General features: G+C 41.1%; 1 protein-coding gene across 4 annotated transcripts in view; it reads right to left on the reverse strand.

Moving 5' to 3' along the window:
* Positions 1-8,376, reverse strand: part of LOC110523834 (liprin-beta-2) — a 110,429-nt gene extending 102,053 nt beyond the window's left edge. Inside the window, exon 1 of one of the 4 annotated variants that reach the window (XR_002473493.2) lies at positions 8,173-8,375. The gene's annotated coding sequence lies outside the window, so the exon portion shown is untranslated. Of the gene's footprint in view, positions 1-8,172 lie in introns of all 4 variants that reach the window. The other 3 variants (XR_005051864.1, XR_005051866.1, XM_036978445.1) reach the window with 3 other exon arrangements.
* Between the last annotated feature and the right edge of the window lie 14,651 nt (positions 8,377-23,027).

A 23,027-nucleotide genomic window follows, 5' to 3' on the forward strand; every position in this document is an offset into this window, starting at 1 on the left:
TCCCCACTCAACTCTTCCCTGCTCTGCTGAAGACTTTGGCTTGATTGGCCTTGACAGGCGATGGTCATATAACTCTGTCAGATTAAAACAATGCTCACTTCAACCTCTCCATTTGGCTTCTGGCTGACTCTGGGCTGCCTGTTTACCATGGAGCAATTCTACGGTAACGGACTCAGATTTTCTACTTAAAAATGTATGCCAAAAGAAACAACACTGAAATCAAAGTTCAACAAACCATACAACTCTATGCACAATGACTAATTTGAACTATTTACAGATAACATTTCACAAAAACACATTTACTGGAAGAACTGTGCAGAAGCAAAGGTTGATAACAGAATTTCGGTAAAGTCTCCCTTCATTTTTTTTAATGTTACCACGTTTTCTAAAAACTCTTAAATAAGATTCAACGATGTCTGCAGAAAGAGTGGGGTGTCAGCTATGACATGACATCGTGAGAAAAAAAAAAATGGGTGATTGAACTACAGTAAGTGACGTGGATTACCACTCAGTAACAGAATTGTTGTAACGGAATATCATCATGGGTCCCTGATCTGTACTACACAGAAATGCATGGTTGTGGATATGAAGGTAATTCTCTACATGGTGATGTATCCTAAATAGTAAACAAAGGTGGAAATATGCAATATCCTCTGCATATGTGGGTATTGTTCGACACACACAAGTGTGTACTGTAGAATAATATGGTTGGTCCGGACCAGACCAAATCTGAAACAATCAATCTGAAACTTGTTTCACAAGTTTGGACATCACAGTACAGCACAGTAGAGCTCAGTAGAGTACAGTACAGTACAGCACAGGACAGTAGAGTTCAGAACAGTACAGTACAGTATAGTGCAGCACAATACAGTAAAGCATAGTTCAGTACAATACAGTACAGTAGAGTACAGTTCAGTACAGTATAATACAGTACATTGTAGTGTACAACCCTAGTGTGCTCTACTGTGTACTGTGCTGAACTCTACTCTACTCTACTGTACATTAAAGTACAGGAATGTACTGCACTGAACTATACTCTGCTCAACCTTTTTTTACGTTACTGTACTATACTCTACTGTGCTCTACTGTACTGTACTGTGCTCTCTACACTTTTGAAAGATGTCATGGAAATCTCTGTTGGGACAAATCAAGGCTGGTCCGGAGTGGACCAAAAACGGCATCTGTGGACAGTGAAATCAAGGACAGGGCGGACTGACCAAATTTCAACTACTTTTCAACATCCCTGAACATCCTGTGCCGGTCGGTGCTCAATGGGTTAGGATGCTGGTTACAGTAAATGGAAAGAGAAGGTGCTCATTGGGAGGTGTCAGTAAGAGCCGGGAGAGGTGACATTAACTGGAGAGAGAGGAGAGAGGGAGGGAGGGAGGGGTTGTCCAGACTTTTTTCACACTTACTTTGACCACCACAGAACAGAAATAGAAATTAAACAGTTATGGGTTGAACGTAACTAAATGCCAGTGGAAGGGAGGACAATAGCAGGTGACCCAAATGTGGTTTGTGACTACTATGATTTCACATAGAAGTCAATTGCAGTAATTCCGTTACAGATTTTTCTGAAATTCTGTTACCAATTACGTAACAGAATTTTGAGTTTTAATCACTTAATAACTCAGAAACAAAATAGATCTTTTTTACATGTTCCTTCTGTGAACTTTCATTATTCTCCCTCCTCATGAGGGAGAGAAATGTGAAAATATCTTAAAGATACAGTGCATTCGGAAAGCATTCAGACCCCTTAACTTTTTCCAAATTTTGTTACATTAGAGCCGTACTCTAAAATGGATTGTATTACATTTTTTCCCTCATCAATCTACACACAATAGCCCATAATGACGAAGCGAAAACAGGATTTTAGCGATGTTAACAAATGTATAAAACATAAAAATAGAAATTCTTTATTTACATAAGCATTCAGAACATTTGCTATGAGACTTGAAATTGAGCTCAAGGGCATCCTGTTTCCGCATCCTGTTTCCATTGATCAACCTTGAGACGTTTTTACAACTTCATTGGAGTCCACCTGTGGTAAATGCAATTGATTGGACATGATTTCGAAAGGCACACACCTGTTTACAGTATAAGGTCCCACAGTTGACAGTGCATGTTGACAGTGCATGAGCAAAAACCAAGCCATGAGGTCGAAGGAATTGTCCATAGGGTCGTGGTCTGGGAAGTTACTCTGACAGAGCTCCAGAGTTCCTCTGTGGAGATGGGAGAACCTTCCAGGAAAGACAACCATCTCTGCAGCACTCCACTAATCAGGCCTTTATGGTAAAGTGGCCATATGGAAGCCACTCCTCAGTAAAAGGCACATGACAGCCTGCTTGGAGTTTGCCAAAAGGCACCTAAAGGCCTATCAGACCATGAGAAACAAGATTCTCTAGTCTGATTTAACCAAGATTGAACTCTTTTGTCTGAATGGCAAGTGTCACATCTGGAGAAAACCTGGCACCATCCCTACGTTGAAGCATGGTGGTGGCAGCATCATGCTGTGGGGATGTTTTTCAGCGGCAGGGACTGGGAGACTAGTCAGGATCGAGGCAAAGATGAACGGAGCAAAGTACACCGAGATCCCTTGATGAAAACCTGCTCCAAAGCGCTCAGGACCTCAGAATGTGGCGAAGGTTCACCTTCCAACAGGACAACAACCCTAAGCACACAACCAAGACAACACAGGAGTGGTTTCGGGACAAGTCCCTGAATGTCCTTGAGTGGCCCAAACAGAGCCCGGACTTGAACCCGATCGAACATCGGTGACGCTCCCCATCCAAACTGACAGAGCTTGAGAGCATCTGCAGACAAGAATGGGAGAAACTCCCCAACTACAGGTGTGCAAAGCTTGTAGCATCATACCCAAGAAGACTCAAGGCCGTAATAGCTGCCAAAGGTGCTTCAACAAAGTACTGAGTAAAGGGTCTGAATACTTATGTAAATGTAATATACGTTTTTTTTTATACATTTGCAAAAAAAAATCTAAAAACCTGTTTTTGCTTTTCATTATGGGGTACTTGTGTAGATTGATCAGAAAAAAAAAAAAAATAGTACTTTTTAGAATAAGGCTGTAACTTAACAAAATGTGGAAAAAATCAGGGGGTCTGAATACTTCGCGAATGCACTGTATGTGGGTTTTTGGTAATGGAATTTAAAGGCACAGGGCAATGTTTCTTAAACTTACACAAGGCAAATAATAATAATAATAATAATAATAATAATAATAAGTATTGATATTAGTTGGCAGGGGTCTTTAGTCCAACAAAATTGTGTTTTGATGAATTTTTTATTCCTTTTAAGACTTTTTCTGGTAGATGTTTTCTAAGACGCCATCTCCATATCTTTGACCAGGAATCAAATAATTTGCTTATTCCTTATATTCAGTATAGAAAAAGGTTATAAATGTATATATGCCTTAATTTCTCCAAAATATAGACTCTTTAACTTTCATTTGAAACCAGATTTGACATGCCCCTATGAGCTTCACATGTTGGTGCTGATGGGTCCTTTTAGATGGAAATTACCCTATAAGAGTATGCAACACCAATTGAAACTCTCTGCTCTATCGATCGGTATATACATTCCGTCCTAATCTGCCTTCTAATCAGCGATTGGATCATCTCTAACAAATCTAACCAATCAATGTTGGCATTCTGGAAATCGTAGAAATCGTTGCCAGATTGATGTGGATGGGTTGCTTGTCATCCTCTTACATGGAAATGACCCATGGAGCTATAAACCTTTTGTCAAGCAGGGAAAGAGTTCATGGCCTGGTGGAGGTGGCTCACCAATGTCTCCTAAATTCTCATTACAGTTAAAGGGGTAGCACACAGGTTGAAGAATGTCACTGGTGGAACCCATGATCAATAACTTAGGTAAAAATGTATTTTATTTACAAAATGAGTCATTTCAACAAAGCATGGATAGCAGTCCAAATACCATGCAAACATAAAATCCTGCTTATTTAAAAAAAATACAAAAAATAAATCCAGTCATCCTGTGGGGGAAGTTGCTAAACAATCGCAATATCTGTTGCATTCGGCCTGAGTCCTGGGATGGAATGTCATCTCAAAGGCATACAATCGCATACTGTTTCCTATGGGCTGGGGAGCGGGACAAAGCAGAGCTGAGGACAAATAATGTGCTTTATCCATTTTGTCTGAGCACATGATCCTCGGCGCACAACCCCGCAGCCTGCCGCCCAACACACTCATTACCGAGGGAAATTTACACCCTGGAGCTGTGGGATCACCAACGTGTTGTCTTGACTTTTTCCAGATATATGAGTTTTAAATGATATAAGTTAGTTTTTTTTATATGTAATAACACCGCGGATCCCCATCACAGGCTTGTCTTTATCTTAGTTATCTTCACCACCTCAAAACAGAGGTGTCCAGCACCATCCATAGCCAACCCAGGGGTCTGTCCATGAGTATTATTCACTGAGTGAACTCTGGTAGAACATTCCTTAAAGGCCCGGTGCAGTCAATGTATTACCATACTATTAGGTTGAAATAATACAGTGAAATTTTAGCCTGTTTTAGTGGGATTGAGTTGTGGCCTTCCATGGTGACATCACCACGTGGTAAATTATTTAATAGACCAATAACAAAGTGACTTACAAAATAGCCAAGATCCTGCAACCTTGGAGAGGTAAATACCTGTCTATTTATGGAAAAAAATTGCCCTGATTAACTCCTTAGTCATATCTCAGTTTACTCACTCACTTACTGCCTACTCCTGATGATTCGTTTTTCAAATCATATAAGCAAAACATATTTCACTTAATCTGGGAAGCTAAACCAGACAAGATAAATCATGCCTATCTATATAATGAATATGTATTGGGTGGATTGAGATTATTAAATGTACTAAACCTCTGTAAAAGCTTCACTTATTCAAAAGTTTTACTTGAACCCTAGATGATTCTCAAGTAGATGACTAAGAAAAGCTCATCCATTGTTTAAAAATTGCCATTTTGCCTTTGTGCAGATTGCCATGTCTCATTTGCGATAAATTCAAAGTATCTCCCTTTTTCAAACAAGCATTGCGGAGCTAGCTACAATTTCAATTTCACCCCCCTGAAAAGATAGAACAAATATCACAACAAATATTACGGCTGAACTCAAATGTACTGGTTGATAAAAGACCTGTATTTAAGGGAAAGATGTTTGAAAATTGTATTTTGTTTTTAAATTATATTGTAAATTGGAATGGTAGAGATGTCTTTCATGAAGTTATCTGAATTGTACGGGAAGGTCTGCTCAATCCAAGATTGCAACCAATTGATTAAACCATTACCCCAAACATGGAGGAGGCAGGTGGAAGCGGGAGGAAGTAGGGAACTGGTCTGTCTGCCCAATATAAAGGATCAAAGGAATACAAAAAGCATAAATAGGTATACAAGTAAATTAAGTATATCAGTTTCATTTGAGGACCAGGATGTTGACAGCTGTGCCATACAGATTGCAAAATAGTTTTGGAACAGGGTGTATGAGTTGATATATAAAACAACGCAAGATTCAAGACTTTGGAGGGCTAGTGGCCTGGCGGTTGGGAGTTTGGGCCGGTGGATGATGGATCGCTGGTTTTCGTCCCCGTTTTTTTTTTTTACCTTGCGGGAGATCTGTCGACGTGCCCTTGAGCAGGGCGTTGACCCTGGTTCCTTCTGTGTGTCGCTCCGGATGGGAGTCTGTTAGATGACTAATGTGATGTAGTTGTTGAGTGGCTTCACTGCAAGTATAGTGTATGTTTTAAATATTCAATAAGAATAAAAAATACTTCCAAACCTCTCTGCCAATAACGGCTAACGTTTAGTTTTCCCCTCCCCACTCAGACCACTCCCAGACAGTCCAAAATTCATGCCTGAGAAATGTCCCTTTGCTAAGAACCTATTTTTGTTTCTTTAATTGAAAACAATCACAGTGAGGTACTTAATTGTTACCCAGAAATAATTTGATATCGACTTGTTAGAAAAAGGCTACGTTGAACCTTTAAAGGAGACATAAACAGAGCAGCAATAATAACAGCTTTTCTCTGCTAGAAGTATGAAAATAATATATAATAACTTAATTATGTGGTGCTAAATCAACACGAAAGAAGTAAAGAAACGTTATTCCCTCGGATTTGTTAAGTCCTCCTGGGAGTAGTAAGCGCTCTCCTCTCTCCGACATCCAATATCTGACTAAAGATTACCTCCTGTAGATGACTGACAGAGCCATAGCTGTGTGAGTTGACATAATAATTATCCAAACCTAAGGTTGGAGGAGGACTACTCCCATTGGTATTAACCACACTCTTTGATCATCAGAATATAATGCCCTGATCTGCTGCTATGGTTATGGGCAATTCCACAGTAACTGAATGAAAAACACATTTATTTGAAGAACAGTGCAGATGCAAAGTTTGGTAAGAGAATGATGGCACAAACAGCACAAAACATAATTTTGTTACTAAACTTTGCATCTGCACTGTTCTTCAAGCAAACGTGTTTTAAAAAAAAGAAGAAGTTTTCAGTGGAAATGATTAAAATAAGTCTTGTGCATAGAGTTGTATCATTCATTTAACTTTGCAATCATTGGTTTTTGTTTGACATACATTTTTTGTGTGTCTCAGTGTCACTCCGTTTACCATGGAATTGCCCTTAGGTATCATCTTCCTCATTCTATGACTTAGTGCAGGACATGAGCTTATACTGCACGTGCAAACTCTCTTTTGCATGCTGTTCGTATGTTGGAAGAATGAGTTTTTCCTCATTTGAAATTTAATTCCAAATTGATAATACAAAATCCGAGACAGACCATGGTTTCACCATGCATCAAATTAGTTCTTGATCAATCAAGGGTATCTTCAACAGAATGTAACAGGCAATCTCTGTGATACCAACAGCATTGTGAATTATTTAGGAGGCCAAAGAACCACTGGTGTTTAGGTGAATTCTAGTCAAATTTATGCCACCTGTGCCACTTCAGATGAGCATGGCAACAGAATACATTGTGTCCTGAGTGCAAGTCCCCTCCAACTCTTTGTCCATATTCAAGACACTCAAGCATTTTCTGGTCTATGAATCATCTTTGTTGTTTGATGACAAGCACAGACAGCTGGGTGTACTGCAGCCATGATATTCAGAAATGACCATATCATTCACAGCAAGAGATATTTAGCTGCTTGTCATGTATTCCATAATGGATAGTCTGCAATTAAACTCTGGTGAGTGGGGCTGCAATATCATTTAACGCAACATAGGCTTCTATAGCATAAGGAAAACAACAAAATTGCATTTCATCAACAGAAGCCATACCACTCAAACCAATGTACATGGGGAATTGCTTTTGTGTGGATCAAATGTATTTGCTCCTCATAATTCTTACACCTTTAAACATCAAAAAGCAACTGCAACTTAAAGTGGAAATCACTGGTTGAAACAATAACAAAGTGTGCTCCCTGCTTCTGTTTTTGGTAAAACGCTGAGCAATGGGGTTGAAGACATGTAACCACGCTCAAATGCATAGACAGACCTATGGACGCAAGGACTGACCATCCATGATATCAACATTATCATTTCAAGCATGTTTTGAAGCTATATAGTGCTTGTTACGTTTACTTTGTTTACAAACATTGGAGTAAAACAAGCTTATATTTTGGGTTCTGATGGGGTACGGCAGTTGAACTAAGCTCATGGGGCATTTATAAGTTATATTCTTAAATAATCATTGGGTACATATCATTTACAAGTCCAAAAATATATGTAGCAACAGCAGATTACCATTTTAAACAAAGTGAGGGGAAAAAAACGACGTATTTATTTGAATAACGCTACAGTACATGCAAAGTGCTATACGATGCTACAGTAGCCTATGGAATGCTGAGAAACAGTGGTGAAAGCTATAGTACGTGTCATGTTCAGACAGGTTTTATTCTGTAGTCTGTGTGACACAGTGCTCATCCACAGGTGGACATCTACAGGTATGTAAATCGGTATATTGAACATATACTGAACAAAATCTGTATATGACTGGCAAAATATGGTTTATTGGCAAAGTCGAAGTACATTAGGCAATATGTAGACTTTGCATCGATCTACTTCTGTTTATGACTACCTGCGAATGGGATAGAACATGTAAACGATATGAAAACAAGTGCGTCTCTGGCATTACTTACTATATGCTGGACTTCGGAGACTTGCTCTCCAACGCGAATTATTCCCCTGCACCCTTTGAAAATACTATTTTGACCACTTTGGATTAAAAATGTCCTTGACACGGACAGTGGTATCTTTTCCGATGGGATGCTCCGCGCCTTGCCGGACTGTGCGCTCCGGGTGTCATTGCTGCGTTCATCGTAAAGACGCTCCACCAATCATCTGTCATGGTATTCTAGGGGCGTGCCATCCCATCAAACTACACAGTCCACGTGCTCTAGCCTACCGTTTACTCCGACTCGATTATCATGTAATAATAAGGAAATCCCATTGACCACACAGGAAAATTGGGGGGAAATTAACATTCCTTCATATTGCAACCAATTGTAAGAGCCAACCTCGTTGCAGATTTTTTGTTATACAGAAATAACAAATAATGCCGAAAAGCTGCGGTGTTGTCCAATGTGCATGTAACCAGGTAAAGAATCAAGACCATCGGTTCGCAACGCTCCCACGTACAAAGAGCCTGCGAGAAGAGCTGTGACTTCAGGATTTCCGTTCTCCTAGTAGCAGAATAGGTAGCACAATCGCGGATAATTAAAATAAAATAAGAGTCCCACTGCAAAGACATGCTAAGCTTTGTGAATATCGTTTATTTTTGCACTCTAGTGCGGTAAAACAGTTTTTCCAGTATTGCAACCATCTTTGAAAAAATATATCGATAATTTGACCTATTTTATTTTTTATATATTTTATTATTTATACCAGCGATTATTTTGAAAGTTTTACACAAGTACTGGTATGTTGAAAGCTATGGCGTAGGTAGACTATATTTGAAAAAATACAAATATGTGTTTGGAATTACTCAAGAGCCTGCAAAACGCAAAACTTAAATGGGTCTCTTGTGCTGGCTATGGGCTTAATACAGAATACTGGTGATTCCTTACTCCACCCACTCCATTCACTGCAGTGCAACACACTGTATATGGGATACTCATTGACAGAGAGTCAGCTACCATCCTCAGTAGCTTTCCATTTAAGTTGTCAATGCGAGGAGGTTTGTCCTTATTGATCGATAACAATCATTTTTCCACCTCTACGACACTAACTTGACAAAATTCACACTTACAATGCTTTTCTATCATTATTTGTTTTTAATATGCATGAATACGATGGCTCACTGTTTGTTGTTGGCCTATTACTTTGCCAATTAAGTAATCATAAAAATCTAAAATTATAAAAATAATTGGCAACATGAAATGGTTTTGTGATGAATAAGCCATCTGATTCAATGAAAGATGGAGTTGAATTTGTCTTTCTGCCTTTAATTGGGCAGATGTGAGACTCTGGCGGCAGGGTAGCCTAGTGGTTAGAGTGTTGGACTAGTAACCGGAAGGTTGCAAGTTCAAATCCCTGACCTGACAAGGTCTGTCATTGAAAATAAGAATTTGTTCTTAACTGATGACTTGCCTAGTTAAATAAAGGTAAAAAAAAACGAAAACAAATCTGTTCAAAGTACTCCATTTAAAGTGGTTTCATAATACAGTTTCTTCTTCTTTTTGTTGAGTTGAGTCACATACTTTCTCAATTTTCAGTATTTCAGCCAGTCAGATGTGCAGCCAGACTTATTAGCCCCTCCTTTTGCCCCATCTCTTTCAACCATACAGTTTTCAAATTCCTCATCAATCCAAGGAGCCTTAACAGTCCGTTTCTCAAAAGGTACATGTTTATAAATATTTGGAAGAAGCAATTTCATAAAGTCATTGTCACACCCTGAGCATAGTTTGCTTTGTATGTTTCTGTGTTTTGTTTGGTCAGGGTGTGATCTGAGTGGGCATTCTATGTTGGATGTCTAGTTTGTCTGTTTCTGTGTTTGGGCCTGATATGGTTCCCTATCAGAGGCAGTTGTTAGTCATTGTCTCTGATTGGGAATCATATTTAGGTAGCCTGTTTTGTGTTGGGTTTTGTGGGTGGTTGTTTCCTGTCTTTGTCTTTGTTGCACCAGATAGGGCTGTTTCGGTTTTGCCACGTTTATGGTTTTGTATTATGCTCATGTTGAGTTTTCCTATTAAAAAACATGAACTATAAACCCTCTGCATTTTGGTCCGCCTCTCCTTCCCAGGAGGAAAGCCGTTACAGAATCACCCACCACAACAGGACCAAGCGGCGTGGTGAAAAGCAGCAACAGCAGCAGCAGCAACAGCAAGTGAGGCAGAAATATTTGGAGAAATGGACTTGGGAGAAACCCTGGGCAAAGCCAGGAGATTATTGGCGCCCCAAAGAAGAGCTGGAGGCAGCGAAGGCGGAGAGGCGCTGGTATGAGGAGGCAGCACGGCGGCGTGGATGGAAGCCCGAGAGTCAGCCAGCCCCAAACATTTCTCGGGGGGGGCACACAGGGAGTATGGCGAAGCCAGGTAGGAGACCTGCGCCAACTTCCTGTGCTTACCGGGGGGCGAGAGAGACCGGGCAGGCACCGTGTTATGCTATGGAGCGAACGGTTTCCCCAGTGCGGGTGCATAGCCCGGTGCGGTACATACCAGCTCCTCGTATCGGCCGGGCTAGAGTGGGCATCGAGCCAGGTGCCATGAAGCCGGCTCTACCCATCTGGTCTCCAGTGCGTCTCCTTGGGCCGGTATACATGGCACCAGCCTTACGCATGGTGTCCCCGGTTCGCCTGCATAGCCCAGTGCGGGCTATTCCACCTCGCCGCACTGGCAGGGCGACCGGGAGCATTCAACCAGGTAAGGTTGGGCAGGCTCGGTGCTCAAGAGCTCCAGTGCGCCTGCACGGTCCGGTCTATCCAGTACCACCTCCATGCACCAGCCCTCCGGTGGCACCAGGCTGTCTCTTCGTTTCATCCCTACAGGTGCTCCCACCTGTCCAGCGCTGCCGGAGTCTCCCGCCAGTCGAGCGCTGCCGGAGTCTCCCGCCTGTCCGGCGCTGCCAGAGCTTCCGCCCCTCAGTCCAGAGGTGCCAGAGCCCCTCAGTCCAGAGGCGCCAGAGCTCCTCTGTCTGGCGCTGCCAGAGCCTTCCCCCTCTCCAGCGTTGCCGGAGCTGTCCGTCTGCCCAGCATGGCCTGAGCTGCCCGTCTGTCCAGAGCCGCCAGAGTCTCCCGTCTGCCAGGATCTGCCTCCCATGATCCGCCGGAGTCTCCCATGATCCGCCGGAGTCTTCCATAATCCGCCGGAGTCTCCCATGATCCGCCGGAGTCTCCCAGGACCCGCCGGAGTCTCCCAGGACCCGCCGGAGTCTGCCAGGACCCGCCGGAGTCTGCCAGGACCCGCCGGAGTCTGCCAGGACCAGCCGGAGTCTGCCAGGATCCGCCAGAGCCGCCAGTCTGCCAGGATCCGCCAGAGCCGTCAGTCTGCCAGGATCCGCCAGAGCCGTCAGTCTGCCACGATCCGCCAGAATCGTCAGCCAGTACGGAGCTGCCCCGAGCTGCCCCTCTGCCCCGAGCTGCCCCTCTGTTCCGAGCTTCCCCTCTGTCCCGAGCTGCCCCTCTGTCCAGTGGGGTCATTTAGAAGGGTCGCCGTGGTTAGGAGGCCACGGAAGCGGACAATGAGGCGGACTAAGACTATGGTGAAGTGGGGGCCACGTCCAGCACCAGAGCCGCCACCGCGGACAGATGCCCACCCAGACCCTCCCCAATAAGTTCAGGTTTTGCGGCCGGAGTCCGCACCTTGGGGGGGGGGGGGTACTGTCACACCCTGAACATAGTTTGCTTTGTATGTTTTGTTTGGTCAGGGTGTGATCTGAGTGGGCATTCTATGGATGTCTAGTTCAATGGATGTCTAGATTGTCTGTTTCTGTGTTTGGGCCTGGTATGGATCTCAATCAGAGGCAGGTGTTAGTCATTGTCGCTGTCTTTGAGTTTGTTGCACCAGATAGGGCTGTTTCGGTTTTGCCACGTTTATTGTTTTGTATTATGTTCATGTTGAGTTTTCGTATTAAAAAAACATGAACTATAACCACACTGCATTTTGGTCCGCCTCTCCTTCCCAGGAGGAAAGCCGTTAGTCATCAAGTGCAGTGTCTGGATGATCCTTATTAATCACATCAGACAAACAAATATTTTTTTAACATCATCCACAGAAGAGTCACAGCAAAATCTTTTGTATGATCTCTTATACACTATTTCAGGCCCAGATTTTGGAACTTTGACTTTCCTGGATAGAGCCACTATATTGTGATCACAGCATCCTATGGGCATGGATACAGCTGTAGAACAAAGTATTAGTAAAAATGTCATAAATATATGAGGATCATCTTGTTCCTGTAGTGTTTTTAAGCACTCTGGTAGGTTGATTAATAACCTGAACCAGATTACAGGAAATGGTTACAGTGAGGAGCTTCCTCTTAAGCGGACAGCAAATCTCCGCTTTTGAAAATGAAACGTTAGCCCAAAAGAAATGTCAGATAATGTCTAGATGCTTTTTATAGCGGATATCAAGTTCATAAATTGCCTGGCTGGACCGATAACACAGTGGATTGCGCAGTCAGATGGAACAGAGTAAATAGGAATTTTAACGTAATAGATTTAGCCTGTGGTAACTTGTAGATTAGACACCGGATGGAATGTGGTTTTAACCAAACAGCATTCAGGATTAGACCCACCAGTTGTATAATTAAGCAATAAGGCCAGAGGAGGTGTGGTATATCAGGGGGTTGTGCTGTATAGCCAATATACCACGGCTAAGGGCTGTGTCCAGGCACTCTGCGTTGCATCATGCATTAGAACAGCCCTTGGCCGTGGTATATTAGCCATATAGCACAAACCCCCGAGGTGCCTTATTTCTATTATAAACTGGTTACCAACAAAATTAAATCAGTAAAAATAAATGTTTTGTCATACTCATGGTATACGGTCTGCCAGCCAATCAGCATTCAGGGCTCAACCACCCAGTTTATAATAGATTTTAAACTCTACAGAAAGTGCCTTTGATTGATAATCAACATGTGTCTCTATTATGTATTACTTTTTAATCTTGTCACTGTTATTGGTTTTGAAAACTTGGTTAACATGACTTTACAGTATACTGCTAACCTTGATGGAAAAGCAACACATAACTTAAAAAGCCTATAACTTGTAAATAATGTTCTCCATTGTTGTTCTGAAAGCTTGATTACACTGTGTACTGCTAGCCTTGTAGCCTCGTTGTCTCTTGTAATACATCTTAAACTCTACAAAAAGTGCCTTTGCTGACCTTGATCAATAATCATGCCAATATAGCTTGCAAATAATCTTGTCTCTGTTATAATACTTTTTAGGTAATGGACTTTTACTGGGCCTTTTACTGCAAACCTTTGTAGGTAAGAAGCACATATAGTCCAACAACATCAAAATAATTTCCTCTGTTGCTGTTCAGAAAGTGTGATTATATTGTGTCCTAATAGCCTGGTTAATATTCCTTACATTTATCTTGAAAATAAATTAGATTTCATTTTGATAAAAAAGCTTTTGTATTTATTTTTTGTTGTTGTTGAGTGTGTATTGATTTCAGGGTTGTGGATAGTTCCAGGTCATTTAAAGCTTTGTTAATGGATATGTACGACACAGTCCCCCACCAGAACTACACATATTTGGTTAGCAGAGAACCTACTGAGTATTTTTCACCCCCCTTTAGCGGAGACAGGTAGAACATTTTTCTCTCTACAAATTAACATGTATCCCATGTACAGTCTATTACAGTGTATTGCATTGGGCATTATAGAGGGGGCGGAGTGAAAAGCCAGCAGCAGGCAATGCAACATAGTTCCCCTCCAAAACAAACCATATTTGGTTAGTAGACAGGTAGAAAAGTTCTCTCTACAATCTCTCTAGTGTATGTGATGTGAACAGAGAGGTCTACTTCCTTGGGGAGCAGAACATTGACTGGTTTTCATCAAGCATCAAGCATGTCTGTCTCTACGACATTTGTAACATTGTTTCAATTGATTGAACAGCATGGTCATTAAATAGGTGCACCTTGTGCTTTGGACAATGAAAGGCCACTCTAAAATGTACAGTTTTGTCACACAACACAATGCCACAAATGTCTCAAGTTTTGAGGGAGCGTGCAATTGACATTCTGTCTGTAGAAATGTCCAATAGGGCTGTTGCCAGAGACTTGAATGTTCTTTCCTCTACCATAAGTCGCCTCCAATGTCATTTTAGAGAATTTGGCCATACATCCAACCAGCCTTTACAACCGCAGACCACGTGTAACCATGCCAGCCAGGACTTCCACATCTGGCTTCTTCACCTGCAGAATAATCTGAAGAGGGGGGGGGGTATTTACGTCTGTAATAAAGCCCTTTTGTGGGGAAAAACCCATTCCGGTTGGCTGGGCCATGCTTCCCTGTGGGTGGGCCTGGCTTCCCAGTGGGTGGGCCTCTATGCACTCCTAGGCCCACCCATGTCTGCGCCCCTGCCATGCCCAGGCTGTGTGAAATCCATAGATTAGGGCCTAATGAGTTTATTTCCTTATATGAACTGTAACTCAGTAAAATCTTTGAAATTGTTGCATGTTACTTTTATAGTTTTGTTCAGTATATACAGTGCCTTGCGAAAGTATTCGGCCCCTTTGAACTTTGCGACCTTTTGCCACATTTCAGGCTTCAAACATAAAGATATAAAACTGTATTTTTTTGTGAAGAATCAACAACAAGTGGGACACAATCATGAAGTGGAACGACATTTATTGGATATTTCAAACTTTTTTAACAAATCAAAAACTGAAAAATTGGGCGTGCAAAATTATTCAGCCCCCTTAAGTTAATACTTTGTAGAGCCACCTTTTGCTGCGATTACAGCTGTAAGTCGCTTGGGGTATTTTTAAACCATTCCATTGTAGATTTTTCTTTATGTTCTGGATCATTGTCTTGTTGGAAGACAAATCTCCGTCCCAGTCTCAGGTCTTTTGCAGACACCATCAGGTTTTCTTCCAGAATGGTCCTGTATTTGGCTCCATCCATCTTCCCATCAATTTTAACCATCTTCCCTGTCCCTGCTGAAGAAAAGCAGGCCCAAACCATGATGCTGCCACCACCATGTTTGACAGTGGGGATGGTGTGTTCAGCTGTGTTGCTTTTACGCCAAACATAACGTTTTGCATTGTTGCCAAAATTTCAATTTTGGTTTCATCTGACCAGAGCACCTTCTTCCACATGTTTGGTGTGTCTCCCAGGTGGCTTGTGGCAAATTTTAAACAACACTTTTTATGGATATCTTTAAGAAATGGCTTTCTTCTTGCCACTCTTCCATAAAGGCCAGAATTGTGCAATATACGACTGATTGTTGTCCTATGGACAGAGTCTCCCACCTCAGCTGTAGATCTCTGCAGTTCATCCAGAGTGATCATGGGCCTCTTGGCTGCATCTCTGATCAGTCTTCTCCTTGTATGAGCTGAAAGTTTAGAGGGACGGCCAGGTCTTGGTAGATTTGCAGTGGTCTGATACTCCTTCCATTTCAATATTATCGCTTGCACAGTGCTCCTTGGGATGTTTAAAGCTTGGGAAATCTTTTTGTATCCAAATCCGGCTTTAAACTTCTTCACAACAGTATCTCGGACCTGCATGGTGTGTTCCTTGTTCTTCATGATGCTCTCTGCGCTTTTAACGGACCTCTGAGACTATCACAGTGCAGGTGCATTTATACGGAGACATGATTACACACAGGTGGATTGTATTTATCATCATTAGTCATTTAGGTCAACATTGGATCATTCAGAGATCCTCACTGAACTTCTGGAGAGAGTTTGCTGCACTGAAAGTAAAGGGGCGGAATAATTTTGCACGCCCAATTTTTCAGTTTTTGATTTGTTAAAAAAGTTTGAAATATCCAATAAATGTCGTTACACTTCATAATTGTGTCCCACTTGTTGTTGATTCTTCACAAAAAAATACAGTTTTATATCTTTATGTTTGAAGCCTGAAATGAGGCAAAAGGTCGCAAAGTTCAAGGGGGCCGAATACTTTCGCAAGGCACTGTATGTTGCTTATATGTGGCTACAACTGTCCAATGTGACTTTAAGTTCACAGGCACAATGACAAGCTCAAAACGTCACCAATTGTGCACCGTTCCAGGCACATTTGACAAAACCTCTTTGCTGTCACAAAACAGACTCCGTAATTCTTTCAGATGTGACTTCAAAAGACAATTGTACACGTCAATTATTTGCTAATTGAACCCCTTGTTGTCATTGCTTAATACTTTATAAGCATCTTTAGTAACTGGAGATGGAAGAGTTTTGGTTGTCTTTGGAATTAGAAGTTTAGACACAGACGAGTCATTCTTTGTGCATTTTGTCAGAGCACAGATGACTTTTGTATTTCTTGAAGAAAATGTAGTGTGCTTCTTTTTGTATGATAACAGATAGAACACAGCTTGCTTCATTAATTCTTGTACCTTCTCTAAGGTAAAGCCCGCACTTGATTTTGATACCTGAGCGCAGTCGATATACCAGAGCTTGCCATGTAGTGTGTACGACTTCACAAATGGGTAAATAATAGATCATTCAAAGAAGTGTATGTTATACTGTTGAATATGCAGGATGGATTCAAGCTCTTGGGTAACCAGCTCTTTTCTGGCCTTTCTACCTTCATTAGTAATGTCTTTAAAGCATAGATTACCTTAAAGTTTGATCGTTGAAAGTTGTTCTTAAAGGCATTCTTAAGTGCCTCTTTCTGAAATATGACTTGGTTCAGCTATTCGTGTTTTGTTTGGTGTGTTTGGTCTTTACAACTGATATTCAACACAACAGTACATGCATTTATTGTTTTGGAATGAATATAACACACAGGACTAAATGCATATGTCTATAACACAGTGTCCCTTCAAAACTAAACATATTTGGTTAGTAGAGACCCTGCTGAGTATTTACCATCCCACTTTAGCTGAGAAGTAGAACAGTTTTCTCTCTACAAGCCAGTATGTTGCCCACGTATGTTCTATTACAATGTATTGCTTTGGAGGGGGTGGAGAACAAAGAACAAAGTCCTGCTGGGTTTGTACAACACAGACCCCTCCACAACTAACAATATTTGGTAAGTAGAGACTCTACTGATTATTTTCCACCAGACTTTAGCTGAGACAGGTAGAAAAGTTATCATTGTACAAGTCAATATGTATGCCATGTACAGTCTTATCACAGTGTACTGCACTGGGGGCTATGGAGGGGGCGGAGTGAAAAGCCAGCAGCAGGCTCAATCTGCTGAAGTTCTTGACAACAGTGTCATCTGGTGGTTATTAGTGAGACAAGCATAGTTACATCAGAAACTCATCCAAAATATATTGGGTTACATTAAGGGCTCGTGTCTTCCTAATCCCTTTCACCTACACTTCTGCCCATGCACAATTAGCCTGGTGAAGAGGTTACTAGCTATCATATATAATAACATGTCACGTGCTGCCTATCAAAGGGCTCCCAAGTGCAAGAATGGGAGAAACTCCCCAAATACAGGTGTGCCAAGCTTGTAGCGTCGTACCCAAGAAGACTTGAGGCTGTAACTGCTGCCACAGGTGCTTCAACAAAGTACTGAGTAAAGGGTCTGAATACTTATGTAAGTGTGATAAATCAGTTTTGTATTCGTAAGAAATGTTCTAAAATATTTAAAAACCTGTTTTTGCATTGTCATCATGGGGTATTGCGTGTAGGTTGATGAGGGAAAAACAAACAATTTAATCCATTTTAGAAAAAGTCTGTAATGTAACAAAATGTGGAAAAAGTCAAATGGTCTGAATTCTTTCCGAATGCACTGTATGACGCTGTACTTACTATAAAGTCAGACACCTTTCATAACACATACATAAAGGCGTAAGGATGTAAACACATGTATTAACACTTAGGGAATTATCACTAACAGCAAAAACAAATTAACATTATAGACATGTTTAAACCCTACATTTCCTTTTATTTTGACATGTTTAATACAATACAAATACATTAAGTTTCAAAAAGTCCAGCAATGCAATGAATTACATTGAACATTACACAGGCCTGTGAATAGTGTAGTTTGTCCTTGAGCTGACAGACGAATGATTCTTGCCTCTCTGCCTGCAGATGGTACTGCACGTTGGTTCCAACCTTAAAGATAACAACAAAGAAAGTTAGCTGGTCAGTTAGAAAATGCCATTTTACACCATCTGGAAAAGGGAATTTCTGTGCTGTGCCAGAAATACTCTAAATGGGGAGATGAGGAATTCTATTCATATTATTCTATTCCTCTTTTGTTTACAAATCTCATGACGTGACTATGAAACATGGCTGTATCTAGGGGGATTATTATTTAGCTGAGCCTGCTAGCTAGCTCCATTTAATTTGCTAGCTAGTTAGTGCTGTGAAGTCACCAAACGTATTTGAAATAACGATTTAGGTAGCTCTGTGATATAACTCCTCACTTAACTACTACAAATATAATTTAAATTACAATAAATGAAGGTTAACTTACTGGTTTCCCGCTGTCCGCTGGCACCACAAGAGGGCATTTGATCTGCGAACTCGTCACATATGCACTTGTTGCGCTACATAAACATCGCTATCCAAACAACAGTTCAGGGCATTCACACAGAATTAAATTACACTCAAAAATCGTTGTGATTTGTTGTGAACACTCTAAATGATTTTATCTGGTTCCTTTTTGCCAGGTTTTAGATTTTTTATTTCTTATGTGTGTCATCCTGCAGCACAGCATTTTGGGGATTATTTTTTTGGGCTATGCACCCAAGAGGGAAAGAGGTTGGGCCATCCTAGAAATGTTTTAGAGTAATATAATATAATATGCTTCTACACCTGCATTGCTTGCTGTTTGGGGATTTAGGCTGGGTTTATGTACAGCACTTTGAGATATCAGCTGATGTACGAAGGGCTATATAAATAAATTTGATTTGATTTTGATTTGATATAATACAATATATACAATTTAGCAGACGCTTTCATCCAAAGCGACTTACGTGCATCCATTTCTACGTATGGGTAGTCCCGGCAATGGAACCCACTATCCTGACGTTGCAATGCTCTGCCTAGATGCATGACAAGGTTGTAAATACTTTGTGAAGCCTCAATTTAATATGATTTATAAAGCCTTTATTAAGCGGTGCTCATGCCACTCTTTATAAAGCACAGGTTTATGCCATATTTGATCTTGGTGGTTATGTCACACAGTTATGCAACATTTATCAACCCTTTACGGAGCATGACATAGTTCTAGATGATTTGTGACACATTTATGTAGTGTTTATGAAGTACGACTGAAACCAGTCTTTTGGGGTATCTGTACTTTACTTTATTATTTATATTTTGGGACAACTTTTACTTTTACTCTACTGGATTCCCAAAGAAAATATGGATTTTTTATTCCCACACATTTTCCCTGGCACCCAAAAGTACTTATTACTGCTCAGGCAGGACAGCAATATGGTCCAATTCACACATCTATCAATATACAGTGCCTTTCGAAAGTATTCGGCCCCCTTGAACTTTGCGACCTTTTGCCACATTTCAGGCTTCAAACATAAAGATATAAAACTGTATTTTTTTTGTGAAGAATCAACAACAAGTGGGACACAATCATGAAGTGGAACGACATTTATTGGATATTTCAAACTTTTTTAACAAATCAAAAACTGAAAAATTGGGCGTGCAAAATTATTCAGCCCCCTTAAGTTAATACTTTGTAGCGCCACCTTTTGCTGCGATTACAGCTGTAAGTCGCTTGGGGTATGTCTCTATCAGTTTTGCACATCGAGAGACTGAATTTTTTTCCCATTCCTCCTTGCAAAACAGCTCGAGCTCAGTGAGGTTGGATGGAGAGCATTTGTGAACAGCAGTTTTCAGTTCTTTCCACAGATTCTCAATTGGATTCAGGTCTGGACTTTGACTTGGCCATTCTAACACCTAGATATGTTCATTTTTGAACCATTCCATTGTAGATTTTGCTTTATGTTTTGGATCATTGTCTTGTTGGAAGACAAATCTCCGTCCCAGTCTCAGGACTTTTGCAGACTCCATCAGGTTTTCTTCCAGAATGGTCCTGTATTTGACTCCATCCATCTTCCCATCAATTTTAACCATCTTCCCTGTCCATGCTGAAGAAAAGCAGGCCCAAACCATGATGCTGCCACCACCATGTTTGACATTGGGTATGGTGTATTCAGCTGTGTTGCTTTTACGCCAAACATAACGTTTTGCATTGTTGCCAAAAAGTTCAATTTTGGTTTCATCTGACCAGAGCACCTTCTTCCACATGTTTGGTGTGTCTCCCAGGTGGCTTGTGGCAAACTTTAAACGACACTTTTTATGGATATCTTTAAGAAATGGCTTTCTTCTTGCCACTCTTCCATAAAGGCCAGATTTGTGCAATATACAACTGATTGTTGTCCTATGGACAGAGTCTCCCACCTCAGCTGTAGATCTCTGCAGTTCATCCAGAGTGATCATGGGCCTCTTGGCTGCATCTCTGATCAGTCTTCTCCTTGTATGAGCTGAAAGTTTAGAGGGACGGCCAGGTCTTGGTAGATTTGCAGTGGTCTGATACTCCTTCCATTTCAATATTATCGCTTGCACAGTGCTCCTTGGGATGTTTAAAGCTTGGGAAATCTTTTTGTATCCAAATCCGGCTTTAAACTTCTTCACAACAGTATCTCGGACCTGCCTGGTGTGTTCCTTGTTCTTCATGATGCTCTCTGCTCTTTTAACGGACCTCTGAGACTATCACAGTGCAGGTGCATTTATACGGAGACTTGATTACACACATGTGGATTGTATTTATCATCCATCATTAGTCATTTAGGTCAACATTGGATCATTCAGAGATCCTCACTGAACTTCTGGAGAGAGTTTGCTGCACTGAAAGTAAAGGGGCTGAATAATTTTGCATGACCAATTTTTCAGTTTTTGATTTGTTAAAAAAGTTTGAAATATCCAATAAATGTCGTTCCACTTCATGATTGTGTACCACTTGTTGTTGATTCTTCACAAAAAATACAGTTTTATATCTTTATGTTTGAAGCCTGAAATGTGGCAAAAGGTCGCAAAGTTCAAGGGGGCCGAATACTTTCGCAAGGCACTGTAGCTAGACCTCTTCCAGTAGGGTTGATTTCAGTGATTCCAGCATAGTGACCTTGCTCCTACCAGCAGGTGGTGCCACATTATCCGAAGAAGACTGATGTTTACATTTCCTCCTGAGGACATGCATTCTAGCTGTATCCAGTGCAGTAAATCCATGTGATTTTGGTAGATTAATAGAGTTTGTGCACTTTCAGCAATCACCACTTCCTGTAATACGATATGTATCATTGCCAGTTTGTTTTGCTACTTTAATAGTTTGCTATTGAGAATTTGATATAGGCTACAACTGTTAGCAAACTCTTCATCCAGATAATTCATCCAGATCGCACCGCTGATCAGTCCCACTTAACAGTTAATGTAGTGATAGATACAGTGTGCATTATGAATGCAAAAGGCATAATTGCATTTCAAATCCTAATGATCAATTATGTATGCTGTTGTATAATGCAATTGGTGAGATGTGGGTTTTAACTTGAATAGTAATAACTAGACATGGGTTTCTACATTAACCTTCATGTAAGGCGGAAGCACTTTATGTCTGGAGTGGAGATCAGGTTGCATCTGTTTGAATGTGTGTTTGCCCTTGTGCCTGTCTGTCTGTTGTGAATGAGGAACAGTATCATCTGTTTGTCTGTGTGTGATATGGTAAACAACCCCTCAAAAGGTGAATTGCATAGAACTTGTTTTATGAGGTATTATACAACTGGTGGGTCTAATCCTGAATGCTGATTGGTTAAAACCGTGTTCCAGACGGTGTCTATTCCATAATTTACCACTGGCTAAATCTATGACATAAATGCTTATTTACCCTGTTCCATCTGACTGCACAATCCAATGTCTCATCAGCCCAGCCAGGCAATTTGTAAACTTGATCTCCACTATAAAAAGCATTGAGACATTATCTTTTTCTTTTTCTTTATTTTTTATTTCACCTTTATTTAACCAGGTAGGCTAGTTGAGAACAAGTTCTCATTTGCAACTGCGACCTGGCCAAGATAAAGCATAGCAGTGTGAACAGACAACACAGAGTTACACATGGAGTAAACAATTAACAAGTCAATAACACAGTAGAAAAAAAAGGAGAGTCTATATACATTGTGTGCAAAAGGCATGAGGAGGTAGGCGAATAATTACAATTTTGCAGATTAACACTGGAGTGATAAATGATCAGATGGTCATGTACAGGTAGAGATATTGGTGTGCAAAAGAGCAGAAAAGTAAATAAATAAAAACAGTATGGGGATGAGGTAGGTAAAAATGGGTGGGCTATTTACCGATAGACTATGTACAGCTGCAGCGATCGGTTAGCTGCTCAGATAGCAGATGTTTGAAGTTGGTGAGGGAGATAAAAGTCTCCAACTTCAGCGATTTTTGCAATTCGTTCCAGTCACAGGCAGCAGAGAACTGGAACGAAAGGCGGCCAAATGAGGTGTTGGCTTTAGGGATGATCAGTGAGATACACCTGCTGGAGCGCGTGTTACGGGTGGGTGTTGCCATCGTGACCAGTGAACTGAGATAAGGCGGAGCTTTACCTAGCATGGACTTGTAGATGACCTGGAGCCAGTGGGTCTGGCAACGAATATGTAGCAAGGGCCAGCCGACTAGAGCATACAGGTCGCAGTGGTGGGTGGTATAAGGTGCTTTAGACTAACATTTTGTTTTCAACAGCGGAGATTTGTATAAACCTTGCAGTCTGTCTCTATGGCACTTGCAACATTGTTTCAATATTCAAATTTGATCCTCAGCTGCCCCATAGTAATGAACGTGTCATGAGTGGTGACGAGACAGACAGGCAGGCTGCGTTTCTCATCCAATCAAAATCATGAATC

Source organism: Oncorhynchus mykiss, chromosome 1 (assembly GCF_013265735.2).
Source record: "Oncorhynchus mykiss isolate Arlee chromosome 1, USDA_OmykA_1.1, whole genome shotgun sequence".
NCBI lineage: Eukaryota > Metazoa > Chordata > Actinopteri > Salmoniformes > Salmonidae > Oncorhynchus > Oncorhynchus mykiss.